This window comes from Copadichromis virginalis, unplaced genomic scaffold (assembly GCF_057382275.1).
Source record: "Copadichromis virginalis isolate Kocher_CV1m ecotype Utaka unplaced genomic scaffold, C_Virginalis_male_GT1.1 unmapped_scaffold_1, whole genome shotgun sequence".
Taxonomy (NCBI): domain Eukaryota; kingdom Metazoa; phylum Chordata; class Actinopteri; order Cichliformes; family Cichlidae; genus Copadichromis; species Copadichromis virginalis.
The window spans coordinates 8337838-8343837 of NW_028188589.1; positions in this window are offsets into that span (position 1 = coordinate 8337838).

Below are 6000 nucleotides of genomic sequence, written 5' to 3' on the forward strand. Positions count from 1 at the left end.
GCGACGTTTTCTTCCAAAGAGCTGCAAACATGGTCGACGCCTCATTAGAAGAATCATCTGGACATTTGTGAGGAACTCTAACCAAGAAAGCAACGTCACACAGATCCAACAGACAGTTTCCATGACTGCAAGTGTTGAGTGGAAAAATGCTACATTGCATTATTGCATCCTCTCACCACAGGAGGCGCTGTTGGCACCACTGATTGCTGATCAGCTGTTCTCTGATGATCTGATTGATACTGTGAATAACGGGACTCACTGAACTCTGTGACACAGTGAAGATTACAGAGTTTAACTTCAACATCTGACTGACGTCACACAGACAGAAGGATGAACCAGTGAGGCACAGAACACAGTTACTGGAGATACTGGATCAGCTCCATGTGAACCTCTGATGGAGAAGCTGCTGAGCCAGAGAAACATCAGGACATGACAGCAGCTGCACTTATCTAACAACATGTAGCAGAGCTGATCTATGTTAGAGGATCTATCACAGCAGCTGAAGCCAAAGTCCAACACTGGATACCAGCTGAGCCTGTGCTGAGTGTAGTGTTACAGGAAAAGGGCAGAAACACTGGTAGCTCCCAGTGATGCTGACTGGGGCACAGAGCTGAATGATGCAGCATCAGGACACTGTTTCAGTCTGACTGACAGAGAAACCTGTAGCTGTATCTACATGTGAGGCAGAGGCCACACAAGCAGCTTTCTATGTTTCACAGTGACTGAGATCTTCAGTGGGGGTGGACATGCTCCTGTACAGACCTCTGAGGAGAACCAAGGTGCAGTCAAAGAGTCCAGTCTGTCCTCACAGATGTGAACATGTGCTTTCATCAGGTCTGCTGTCAGCTAGCAGGCTCACATCAGAATCACTGTTCCTGAAAAACACAGTCTGTGTGACATCATCAGTCAGCTGATGGTCCCAGATCTGAATGGTTTCTGTCTCTACTGAGGAAGTCAGAGAATATCACTGAGGTGTGGATCAGGTCTGAGTGAGCTGTGGAGGGACAGCTTTAAACAGTCCACAGGTCTCACGTCCTGCTCAGTCTGGTAGCAGATACCTCGTATTGTTCCAGATGTGCTGACATCAGCAGCAGCACAGCTGTGTGATACCATGAATCTCAGTTATTGATCCAACACACAGTAAATACAAAGATCAGGATTTCTGAGAGTAATCATTATGAGTCTGAACACATGATCACTGAATGTTAGTCTCCACAATAATAAGCTAACACAAGCAAACACAGCTTTCAGCTCTTATTTTGAAACTGGCTTATTTAGAGAGCTGTGATGTGAGCGTGCCTGGCTCTGAGGCACTTGGGTCAGCCTCTGTTGTTTAGAAGTGTTACAGACTGTGAATGACACAGACCTGTCAGTTTCCATGTTTGTCTGTAACACAGCTCAGGGCTCCATGCTGAACGCATCCATCCAGTGTTATTGATCCAGGACTGATACCAGCATTGGGATCAATACTACAACACACAATCACATGTGTCCACGTGATGTGTTTGACCAGCTTTATTCATTAATGATCAATCAGCTTATTTACTGCATCTGAGTCCAGCTTCATTTAAATGATCCAACCATGAAAATGACATCAGTCCTACAGAAGCACTTCATGCTAACAGGAAGTCATTGATTAAGGTGGAATAACACAGAGACACAACCACTCACAGCTAACCTGACCCCACTAACTGCATGTGTTTGGACTGTGGGAGGAAGCCGGAGTACCGGAGAGGACGCACACAAACACGGGAGAACATGAAGTTCTGAAACAAAGATGGTGGATTTGACCTCAGGACCAGGCGGGGTTACGGGGGTCATGACCCCCCAATAATAGATCCAGCTACACTGAAACTGTCAATTTCATTTACTTTTACTGTTTTAAAGCTATCAGGCTGCTTTGTGGCTCACTCAATACTAAACTAAGATACTTTCAGTGTGAATCATTTGCAGGAACACAGGCAGGATTTAAAGTGCAGAACTTTACAGTCTCTGTCTCAAAGTTGGTCTGAACATGCTAACAGCTCTTTGTTTTTTTCAGTTTTCACTGGTTTGATGTAATGAAAGAAATTTTAAAGAAGCAGACGATTGTTGTTATTTTAGTTCTATAGTTTCATAAATCGTGGTGTGGATCTAAGTCAACATTCAGAATAAATAAGATAATACAGCACTTTGATGGTTGCCTTTGTATTTTCCCAGCAGTGCTCAGGTTGGTTCTCGGCTACATTTACATACAGATGTTAATGTGTTCAGCAGCTGGACTCATCTGAGGAAGGAACATTGGAAAGGTGCTCAGTGCACAACTGCATCACTAATTTTATGTAAGACCCTGTGTTTTATTGTATTTATATATTTGTAACATTTGACTCAAACACTTTTGGGAAGGATGAAAATGTTTTCAGGAGGAAGTTTTTCCTTCTGTCCGACTGCAGTACACACAACACTGCGTCTCCCCCCATTATCACACTTCCTCAGGCTGGTGATGAGCGCCCCCTGGTGTCAGTGTTGATGACGTCATGCACAGTGAAACATAAACAGTGTCTGTTAATAAAAAATCATGTGTCCATTTTCATGTTTGCATCATGTTTCTGTAAAATCATCAGCTGTTTCTGAACCTTCTTCATTGTTTGACTCATTCCAACAGCTGTGAGCTGTGATGGAGTCAGAGCAGCTTCATCACTGATGTTCAGGTGAAGCTGAACTTAATAAACTGTAGAAATGATCAGGATTCAGGTTGGATGTGTAAAACACTTCTGTGTGAGGTCGCAGTGCTTCATATGTGTGTGTGGGCTGAAGCACACACGTGTGAGTCCTCAGAGGTTTCACACACATCACTGCACACACTTATAATCCTAGTTTAAGCTTGTGGATCATATCGGACACATCAGCAGCTCTTTGGAGACAAAGATTTGAGATTTAAGATGAGTCGTAGTCTTTCTATCCATGGTAGCTTCCACTGCTGAGGCTCGGGAAACATGAAGAGGATAATTAAGAGCAAGCATCAGCTCTGTCTCATCTAACTACACAGTATTATGATCATGCACTTATGTCTCAAACTAAGACACAATGAGACAAAATGAGTTCTGTGAGTCTTTAGATTATCAGTAAATTCTGGTGACAGTTTGACGCTCAGTGGAGCCATTTTTGGTTTGTGATGAGTGTTTTGTGAGCTTCTGTTTTGTGAATCGCTCTTTGTAATTTAGAAGATGGTGCAGAAATGTGCGCGCCCTTATCTGAGAGGACACGGAGAGAGTGTCGCAGACTCGAGGTGAGGAGATAAACCTCGGAGCTGGACGGCCTGCACGTTACCCATGTGCATCTTTTCAGTGACATCAAGTGAACCCATAATAAGCATTTCTATGTCTTAGACATCATGTCCATTTCTAATAAGAGATTATTTTTAAATGAGGGAAACCTGGTCTAACAACACGCTTACAACAGAGCTAAAGGTTCACCACAGTGAGACGGTGGGACTCTGATAAGAACTGAAACACTGTGTATGAACAGCTGAGACAAAACTATATATAAACACTCATTTATTCCAGTTTAGTTTGCAATGATTTTAAAGTAATGTGGAACGATTCATGTTCGTGAGCTGTTACAAACACAACTATTGATTTGTCTATATATGGTCGGACTACAAGGCTTGTGTTGAGGCTCTTGGAATAATGTGTGAATTACAGCAAGAAATGATGGTTTTCCATTTTACCAAAGTGGAATAAAATCACCACAGCAAAGAAATCATGTTATTGTCTGCAGCTAAAATATATGGTGAACATGGTTTTATAATAATGTGCAAACACAACCTCACTCTGCTCTATACGAGGAGCCGACCACAGCTGTCCGGGTCTTCATCCACCACCTCCACCATCTTTGCTCATCATCATTCACTTAATTGCTGATTGGTTTAAATCAAACTCCATTACAGGTTCAACTCCATTATATAACAGCATGTTGACTTTGGATCTGGTGTGCAGTGCCACCTTAAAAGATGAGGAAACTAAGAGATTACAAAAAAAGAAGTGGAGGAGTTAAAGAGCTGCAGCAGATTAACAGTTTCTGACAGTCATGTGTTAGAAATAGGACGATTAGATGAGCTGAGGGATCCATCTACTGCTCAGTGAAGCCTCATCAGAAACAGTCTCAGTGGAAGGATGGCTCTATTGTTAAGGAAGGACACAGGCAGAAAGACTGGCGTCTGTCACACAGGAACTGGACTGAAAATCAGCTGCACATATTCATCAGTATGTGCAAACATATTATAGGTGTGGAATTCAGGACAGTACCATCAGAAGTTGATCCACTGTGCAAATGTCTGATTGGCAGTGGCTTCATTTTTCACTATGAACAAGCTGCTAATGCAGCATCACAGGACGTCAGCCATGGATTGGCCTCCCCAGACCTCAACATTACTGAAACATCTTAACAGAGGATGGAAACAAAGGGAACCAACATCCAAGAAAAGAGCTGCTGCTGAAAACTTCCTCACAGAAAACACAAACAAGCTTGACTAAGAGACTCCAGGCTGTGCTGAATTATAAAGGTGGACTGACCTCCAGGGTCCTTAGTATCATATAAGCTCAGTTTGTGTCTTATATACTTTCCATTTATATAACAAAATATATAGAAAGGAGGGTGGTTTAAGATGTCTGTAGAGTTTTATTCATTATCTTTAGACAAACAAAGAAAGCACCATCCATTCGTCTCCAGTCTGTATGAAAAACAGGGGAAAGGTCAAATTAAACCTTTGAAATTCCTTTCACAATAAATCCATAAATAAACAAAATAAAACATAGAAAAGTGTTTAAACCCACTTTTCCATAAAGCTGTCAACAGGAAATGTTCCAGTAAACATGTCTGTGTTTCTGCTGTTTTCCTTTCATGCGTCCACAGCTGACAGGTAACCCTATTGGAGTCGCCATAGTGACGGGTGGCGTCTTACCACAGCTGGAGTTGGTAAACGGCGAGCTGTGAGAGGACAGAGATGGAGAACGCACATTTAACTCTTTAACAGGAGATACGTTACGACTAACAGACGACTGCTGTCTACATGATGTCTTTGCAGCCCTTATGCTACATGTTACACAACTTTTCTTCATGCCAACAAGACTGAGGTGCCACATAGTCGACACATACAGCTGATTATGATGCATGTTTTACTATTGCTATGTTCACATCATCTGCTTGGCTTTATTACTGAAAGCCTGGAGATCCTCTGACGTGTGCATGGCTGATGTGAAGTATGATTAGTCCTACATGACATCAACAACAGAGGCAATGAAAGCTTTGTTGTTAACAGGTTGTAGGTAAAGTCAAATGTCTACTTCTACACTTGTGTTGGGTAAAGTTCTTCTCACTGCAGCAGATTTATATCTGTGCTTTCACAGGGCGTGATGTGGAGCTCAGCGCTGAGGTGCAGGTCTCCTTGGAGACGGCATCCTGGCTGAAAATATTATCATGCTTCCAAAACATTTCAGCTTTTATTTTGAAAGAAACAAGACTTGAAAACGAATCCCCTTCTTCCTCTTTGTCTTTGTTCTTCAGAGGAGTGTCACCTGGACAAACTCAGGGCTGTTCTAGAGCCTTTCTTATTATTTGACTCCATAGAAATAAAACTGAATGGAATCAAAGAAAAACTCCCAAACAGCTAAAACACTTTGCTTTATTCTCTTTTTTAACAAATACGTTGAAGTCCATCCATAACAACACAGCTGAGATCTCCTTTGTAATCAAGTGTTTACATCCTTTGTACAGATCTGCATACAAAACAATCATTTACGTCCCACAGAAGTCTAGTTACACGTAACTATACAAGAACTGGTGAATGACAGAAACATGAGACACATGATCACAGGTGATAACAAAAAGAGAAAGAATTCATGTGTTAGTGATGTTTTTCAGCCCTGATGGCTCATGTTGGAGAAACAAGCTGAGGTACGTGGAAAGTTCACACACACAAGTGGGCGTGAGCGCACACACAGAGAGAAACACAACTGAAGC